The sequence below is a fragment of the Mytilus californianus genome, unplaced genomic scaffold, assembly GCF_021869535.1.
Source record: "Mytilus californianus isolate M0D057914Y unplaced genomic scaffold, xbMytCali1.0.p SCAF_4, whole genome shotgun sequence".
In the NCBI taxonomy this organism is placed as follows: domain Eukaryota; kingdom Metazoa; phylum Mollusca; class Bivalvia; order Mytilida; family Mytilidae; genus Mytilus; species Mytilus californianus.
In genome coordinates, this window is record NW_026262690.1 from 120,781,921 (window position 1) to 120,789,036 (window position 7,116).

General features: G+C 31.9%; 1 long non-coding RNA gene across 1 annotated transcript; it reads left to right on the top strand.

The window, feature by feature from the left end:
* Positions 1–1,644: 1,644 nt before the first annotated feature.
* On the top strand, positions 1,645–6,856 carry LOC127699219 (uncharacterized). The gene is made up of 2 exons (XR_007981134.1): positions 1,645–1,688; positions 6,750–6,856. It is a non-coding gene; the product is annotated as an uncharacterized LOC127699219 (long non-coding RNA).
* The last annotated feature ends 260 nt before the right edge of the window (positions 6,857–7,116 follow it).

The window sequence follows — 7,116 nt, forward strand, 5'->3', positions numbered from 1 at the left end:
AAAACACTTGTCTATAGATAAGCCCCACCCATCTTGAATCCGATAAATCTTGTTCCAGGGCAGGTTTCACCGTTTCTTGAATTCGATAAAATCCGGTTTTGGTTTCTTGTAAAATAACGTGTTGGTTTTCAAATCCGGTCCCGGATTCTTTGTAATCAAACAGACCGAAGTGTAATCCTAAGTTTAGACCTAGTTTCCGCAAATTTCTATTTATATTAGATTAACAAAATAATTTCATTTCGGCCAAAAGTGATAGTTCCTGCTGATTGAATATAAAAAAAGAAATGTGTTATGATTGCAAATGAGACGTTTATCCACTAGGGTCCAAAGATTAAAATAAAAAAAATAACTCTTTTAAAAGCAAAACCCTTAACTGTTGAATACACAGGCACATACCATAAGTACGTAGAGACATTTTACTGTATCAACAAATTTCTCAACTGATTCGATTTTTGCGTGTTTGCATGTATGTTCAAATTATAATTAACGTAATATGTTGTTTTATTGAAAATACAACATGGATATAGAAAAAAAGCTTTTTCCAAGACTCATTGAACGCACTTAATCAAAAATTTAAGGATGTATTGGAAAATGAATGAATCTACACGCTCGAACTCAGTTAAAATGACAATTTCATATCCAGCCTTCTACGGTTAAATTGTGTACGCAACCTTCACACCACAATGAATTACCCTTTAAAGCTGTACTTGTTTTGCCTATTGGACTGAATATAAATATTATACAATTTTAAAGTGTTACTATGTTTCTCCCTCAAGACTTGTAAAATATTTTCAACCTCATTATGCATAAGATTTTCCTCTTCTATAGACAAATTTGGTTTTTTATCCTACGCAATTTTGTGGTTGTTGGTTTTCTGCTATTGTCTGATAAGCAGGATGTTGACATGTGCTTGAAATAATGCGTTATGGATAATGCGATGGGCTAATCATTTTCTAATTACGCGATTATATTTTATTACGGTGATTTGCTTTTGAAATGATTAAAGATTGTTCAACAACAAAATTTTAACGACGTGTTAGCTAATCTTGTGTTAAAGATTTAATCACTGACAAGCACTTATCTTTGCATTGAACTAACGAACAACTATCAGATTTAATGTCCTCATTTGATTTTTTGATTTACCTGCTCATACGAAAATAGTCATGTGATCTGAACATTTATCGAAGAGTTATATTTCCTATGGTGTGGATTCAGATAGCGTTTCAGACATGCAAAGCAGGCGGGGCCCATCCAGACGACATATCCGGTCTCTCTCTGTTCTTAGTTCATGTGTTTCATACCGGTTTTGAATTCTACCTTGATTTGTATCTTTTTAGATTTAAGAAAATTGAACATCGGTTACCTCAAATTTCGAAGACTGAATGTATGATTTATGTTTATAACTGTAATGGTTGTAAGCTCGAGTTTTTCTTTACGTGTAGCTCATTTATTTTAAGGAGTAGTAATCTAAGCGTTTTTCAGGAACCTAGTTAGAATTGAAATAAAATTTCGCTGTATAATTGTATGTCCTATAATAAGAATAAACGTCAAATCACCAGTTTAACAATATACTAGTACTGTTCGATTAGCCAATCATATGCTTTGAAATTAAATCTAAATATAAAAGTGTTCTACCACATAATTTTGTTAAATACACACAAGGAAGACAATCATTTAAACGTTTTGAGGTAGGTTAAAAGCTTATTTTGTACTTACGTAACAAACTTACTTTGTGATATATTTCATATCTTCATTCATGGACAGCATATATTTATTCTCGAATAACTGATTAGTGGTATTAACAGGTATAATCATTACACAAATAAATAGCTGTCAAAAGAAGAAGAACAATACAGCGCTGTTTGGTGGTTCTTTTTGAGGATTTTCACGTGCAGATATAAATTACATGTCATGATATGACATACTGTATCTCTTTTCCTGTAATAAAAAGCTGCCAATACAAATTACACTTTTTTTAAATAACATACCAACTCTTTTTGATGTTTCTTGTCAAAATTGTACCTTGATAGGAAAATATACTCAAATTAAAAAAAAAAGAATCAACTGGGATGATAAAAACTTGAACATGTTAGGTCCGAGATACATTTCCAAAAAAGACCGATTTAGAATGACCAAAAATATGAATATAAGAACTTTTCTTCACTAGTAAACGAATTGTAGTCTGAAATTGTCAGTTTGATCTTAACATCATCAAAAAGTGTGAACAATGAATTACAAAGTCAATTTCAGTCTTTCAAACATTTCACATATTTATCGAATGCAGTAAATTCAGTTGCTTTTAACCAATCATATTCCTAGAAATGTATAGGAGGTAAGATAAAGTTTAATAACAACTACTAAACACTTAGAACATAAACTGAACATATCTTGACTGTAAGCGAATTGTCTGAACAGTAATGATTTTTACCACAGGGGATAAGTTTGAGAATGACCTAATACTAAAATAAAGTAAAATAGCAGCAATACTGAACTATAAGGAAAATCAAAACAGAAGGTTCTTTGTCCAATAACAAAATCAAAAGCTCAAACACATCAAACTAATGGGAAACAATTGTCACATTCCTGACTTGGTAAAGGCATTTCCTTATATAGAAAATGTTGATTTAAACCTGGTTTTATAGCTAGCTAAACTTTTCACCTGTTTCACAGCCGCATTTTATTATTCAGTTTCTAAAGAGATAACCTTAGCTGTATTTGGCAAAACTTGGTGTCACGGATGAGTCTTTTGTAGACGAAACGCGCGTCTGGTGCAAATGCAAAATTTCAATCCTGGTTCATTTATTGACAGATGTATATGTTCGATCTTAGTTCAAACAAAAAATTTTAAAAGCCAGTAAACATGTAAAAACTAACCGATTGGTCTTTTTAGAAACATTTCGAACCCACTGAGTCAATCTGTCAGTATTGGCTCTTTTACTGGAGTTGCCTGTGCCAGGTCAGTGGTACGGCGGTTATTTTCCATTTGTTGGATGTGTTTACTTTTTTGTTTTTGCCATTTTTAATGGGTGACTTTCCTTTTTGGGTTTCACTTGGCGTTCGATTTTTTTGTTATTTTTAGTTAGAATAACTGATATATTTGTAGCTCAATGTTAATAAGCATAATTAGGTCTGATGCTATCAACCTTTAAAAAAAGCTGCATCTAATTTAACAGATAACTTTTTACACCACTGGGTCGATGCCACTGCTGGTGGGCGTTTCGTCCCCGAGGGTATCACCAGCCCAGTAGTCAGCACTTCGGTGTTGACATGAATATCAATTATATGGTAATTTTTATAAATTTTCTGTTTACAAAACTTTCTTATCCCAGGAATAGATTACCTTAGCCGTATTTGGCAACAACTTTTTGGAATTTTGGGTCCTCAATTCTCTTCAACTTTGTACTTGTTTGGCTTTATTACTATTTTGATCTGAGCGTCACTGATGAGTCTTATGTAGACGAAACGCGCGTCTGGCGTATTAAATTATAATCCTGGTACCTTTGATAACCTTTTAACATAAATAGATGAAAGTCCGATGAAGCTAGTCGTTTATTTTTCATCACATTATAAACATTCTTTATAATCTTAATATATTGTTCAATTTAGATTGTCAAAGAGAAGATAATTCTATTTGTGATATTGTATTATTGTTTGTACTGATCAATCCACACTCAAATAGATTTGTATGTTATGTGTTGCTATAAAACACTCATCAGAGATACCTTCTTTAGTGACACTATAATCAGGAAAGTTGAAAAGCCAAATAAAGCACGAATATGCTGTGTCATAGGCACTTTAAATGTATACATGTACTTCCGCGAATGGTGTTAACTTAAATCACCCCACATTTTTCAATGAATTTGTAAAGTACACAATATGTTATTAAAACCTTTTAGAAGAATTTTATTATACCTTATTCTATAAATAGATTATGAATTGTGTTTTCTTGTAGACAGATTAAAATCACCACTACGTGTTATTTAATTTGACAATACATGTATTGGAGCATTCGGAAAGATTTTTACATTACAAAGATCTTACATTTTGAAAAATTCCTCAAGTCATCTAACTAGTTCACGTTGTGAATGAAAAGATACTCCTAGTGCCCAAAGAAGTCATGATTATCCATTTACTTTACGTGATGCTATAACGATGGATTCCTTTCACTTAATAATTCAATGTTTAATGAATATGTGTATCGCATGTATAATATTGAACATGGAATAATATATGAAATAGATTTAGCTTCCTCTGAAGCTAATATTTACGTAGAATTGTAAATCGGCAATGATATCCTGGTCCAAGTGAAAAATTCAAGGTCACATCAACATTTATTATGTCATAAATGGGGAAAAAATTCAAAAGGATCAACATTAACACCGTTTTGAAATGTTTTGCATTATATATAAAAAGGAACCAAACATGATAGTCAGATTTATAATAAGAAAAAAGAAAAAGAATGATGTGGTATTATATATCAATAAAGCAAGGGCCTTATTTAGCATAGCTGTTAAGTCTGTTTTTTGGCCCAACACAATTAATTGTTTGTGAAATATTTCAAATTTACACGTTATATTTGGAAATGTTAAATGTCCAGAAATATAGATGAATAAATCGGACTTTTGCACACGAAAAAGAACCACCTACTGCAAACAAAATATAAAAATAAATGATGTTTATTGTTGCATGTTGGTACACCAAAAATATATCTTGGATATCAAAGCATTGTCCTCAATTGTTAGATAAAAATATACATATAGTCCCATCTACAGGAGTATGCTGAACTTTTTACAATTTGTATTGTCTATCTAATTATACTCTGATTATGTTTCGTTTTAGAAATTTTTTCGCACAAAATGGGAAATTGGTCTTCGAAAAGTACCCCGGAAATTGTGATTTATGTATGGGTACCACGAGATGGAAATATAATTGGTCACACTTCTATGACTCTAAGTGATGATACCCATATCAGTTGGTGGCCTAACAATATTGATGAAGATGAAATAAAAGACTTTAGGGTTTGCTTTTTTGTTTTGTTAGTTTGTTGTTGGGTTTTTTTTAATTGCATCATAGTTAATCGAAAATAAAAATAAAAGATGTAGCTGGATACAGAAAATACCGGCCTCGTTAAGTATTAGTATATTATCTAAGTAGACTTAATTAGTACTCGTTAGTAGTAAATGATAGTTAAATATATAAATAGTATTATATTACTATATATTCATTATTTCCATAGTATTGTTCAATGAATAAAGACCTGTATTTATGAGAAGTAGGAAAAAAAGAGAAAAACAAAATAAACAACAACAAAAAACAAAGGGACATCATTTTGCCCTTAAACTTTTTTTATTCGATCGTATCTGATGAGATTTTTGTAGAGAATATATAAGAATAAGAATATTTCTTATTCCAATCAAGGGCCCTTGATTGGCAGCATGACATGTATACACACAAACAATACAGTGTGATTTGTAACAGAAATTTTTTTTAACTTGAAATGAAATAATGTAGACGAAACGCGCGTCTTCGAACATTATTATCAGTCTGGTATCTTTGGTGAGTATTTTTTCGTTATTTCAAATGCTCCACAAACCTTTTTTCTAAATTATTAACAATTATCTTATCAAGCAGGTCTTCGTCGTTACTATAAAAAGCCCTATATTTAGTAGTGTGAATTAGATATAGATATTCAAACATTCCAAAGATTTGTTCTCGAAAACCTACAATCTGTACCTCTGTTCATTGCATAAGTATAAAATTATAATACTTTAAATAAACTAATCGTTGATACCAGGATTCAATATTTTTGTGTAAGCCAGACGCGCGTCAAAAATAGATTCGAAACACAGATGCATTTTTTTTTACAAAGGGACAAATCATACGTTGTTAAAAGCACTCTGGTCTAAGCATAATGTTCGCTGAAACTAAAATTATCAGAACGCTGGATTTTTCTATTGACAATAAACTCATCATAAATACCAGGATTGAAATTTTATATTTGCACCAGGCGCGCGTTTCGTCTACAAAAGACTCATCAGTGCGCTCGAATCAAAAAATGTTAAAAAGGCCAAATAAAGTACGAAGTTGAAGAGCATTGAGGACCAAATATTCCTAAAATACAGCTAAGGTAATCTATTCCTGAGGTAGAAACCTATTTGCTACGCTAATAAAGACAGACAATAAGCAATTCCATACATATTCATCGGGAAAAAAACAAATAACGTATGAATAATTATCTTCTCGAAAATGGTTCCATTCCGAATGCAAAGCCGAAAATGTCCGCCCTTAGTCTTGGTGGTCAATTTCTTTGTCATTAATTCGGCTTTTGTATGATGTCCTGTGGTCCCTACACATCCTTAAAATACCTTCAAACGCGAGAACAATCTTGATCTTTTTCGATACGTGTTGACAATTTCTCTGCATTTAGTGAAGTTTAACATTCAAGAATAACGCTGACTTTACTTGATATCTGTCCAATTGTACAATTATTCGTGATAAACACTTGAACCCATTTTATTAGTGTTTTGACCACCAAAGTACTGACACAATGTTTATTTAGATTATTTGAAGTATTAATGTCTAACTAACCAAGACACGCAGCAGGGTATGAACTATTTGTCCCTTCGTTTGATGTGTTTGGGCTTTTGATTTTGCCATTTGATTAGGGACTCTCCGTTTTTGAATTTTCCTCGGAGTTCAATATTTTTGTGATTTTACTTTTTTTATAAGACTATTTCTCCTATTTTCAGAACAATGTTGAAGCAGAAACGGTTGTCTCTTATGAGGTCGATAAGATTTGGGAAAACAGAGATGCTGATCACATTATAAGAATCACAGTAGACGATCTGGACGAAGACGACATTAAAGAATGGTGGGACGACTTCAAAAGTAATCGAAAATACCATCTGTTGACAAATAATTGCTGTAATGCTGTGTATGAAGCTTTATATGCTGGGGGTGCAAGTGAAATTGTCGGTGGTCCTCAGCCTAACATACCACATCCAAATGCTGTTAGACAATATGCAGAAACGCTACGAGAGGCTGTGCAACTACGCAACCATTAAAAACTTTCTATAAAATTATATAAATAAAGCAATTTAATAATAAGTACAGAAA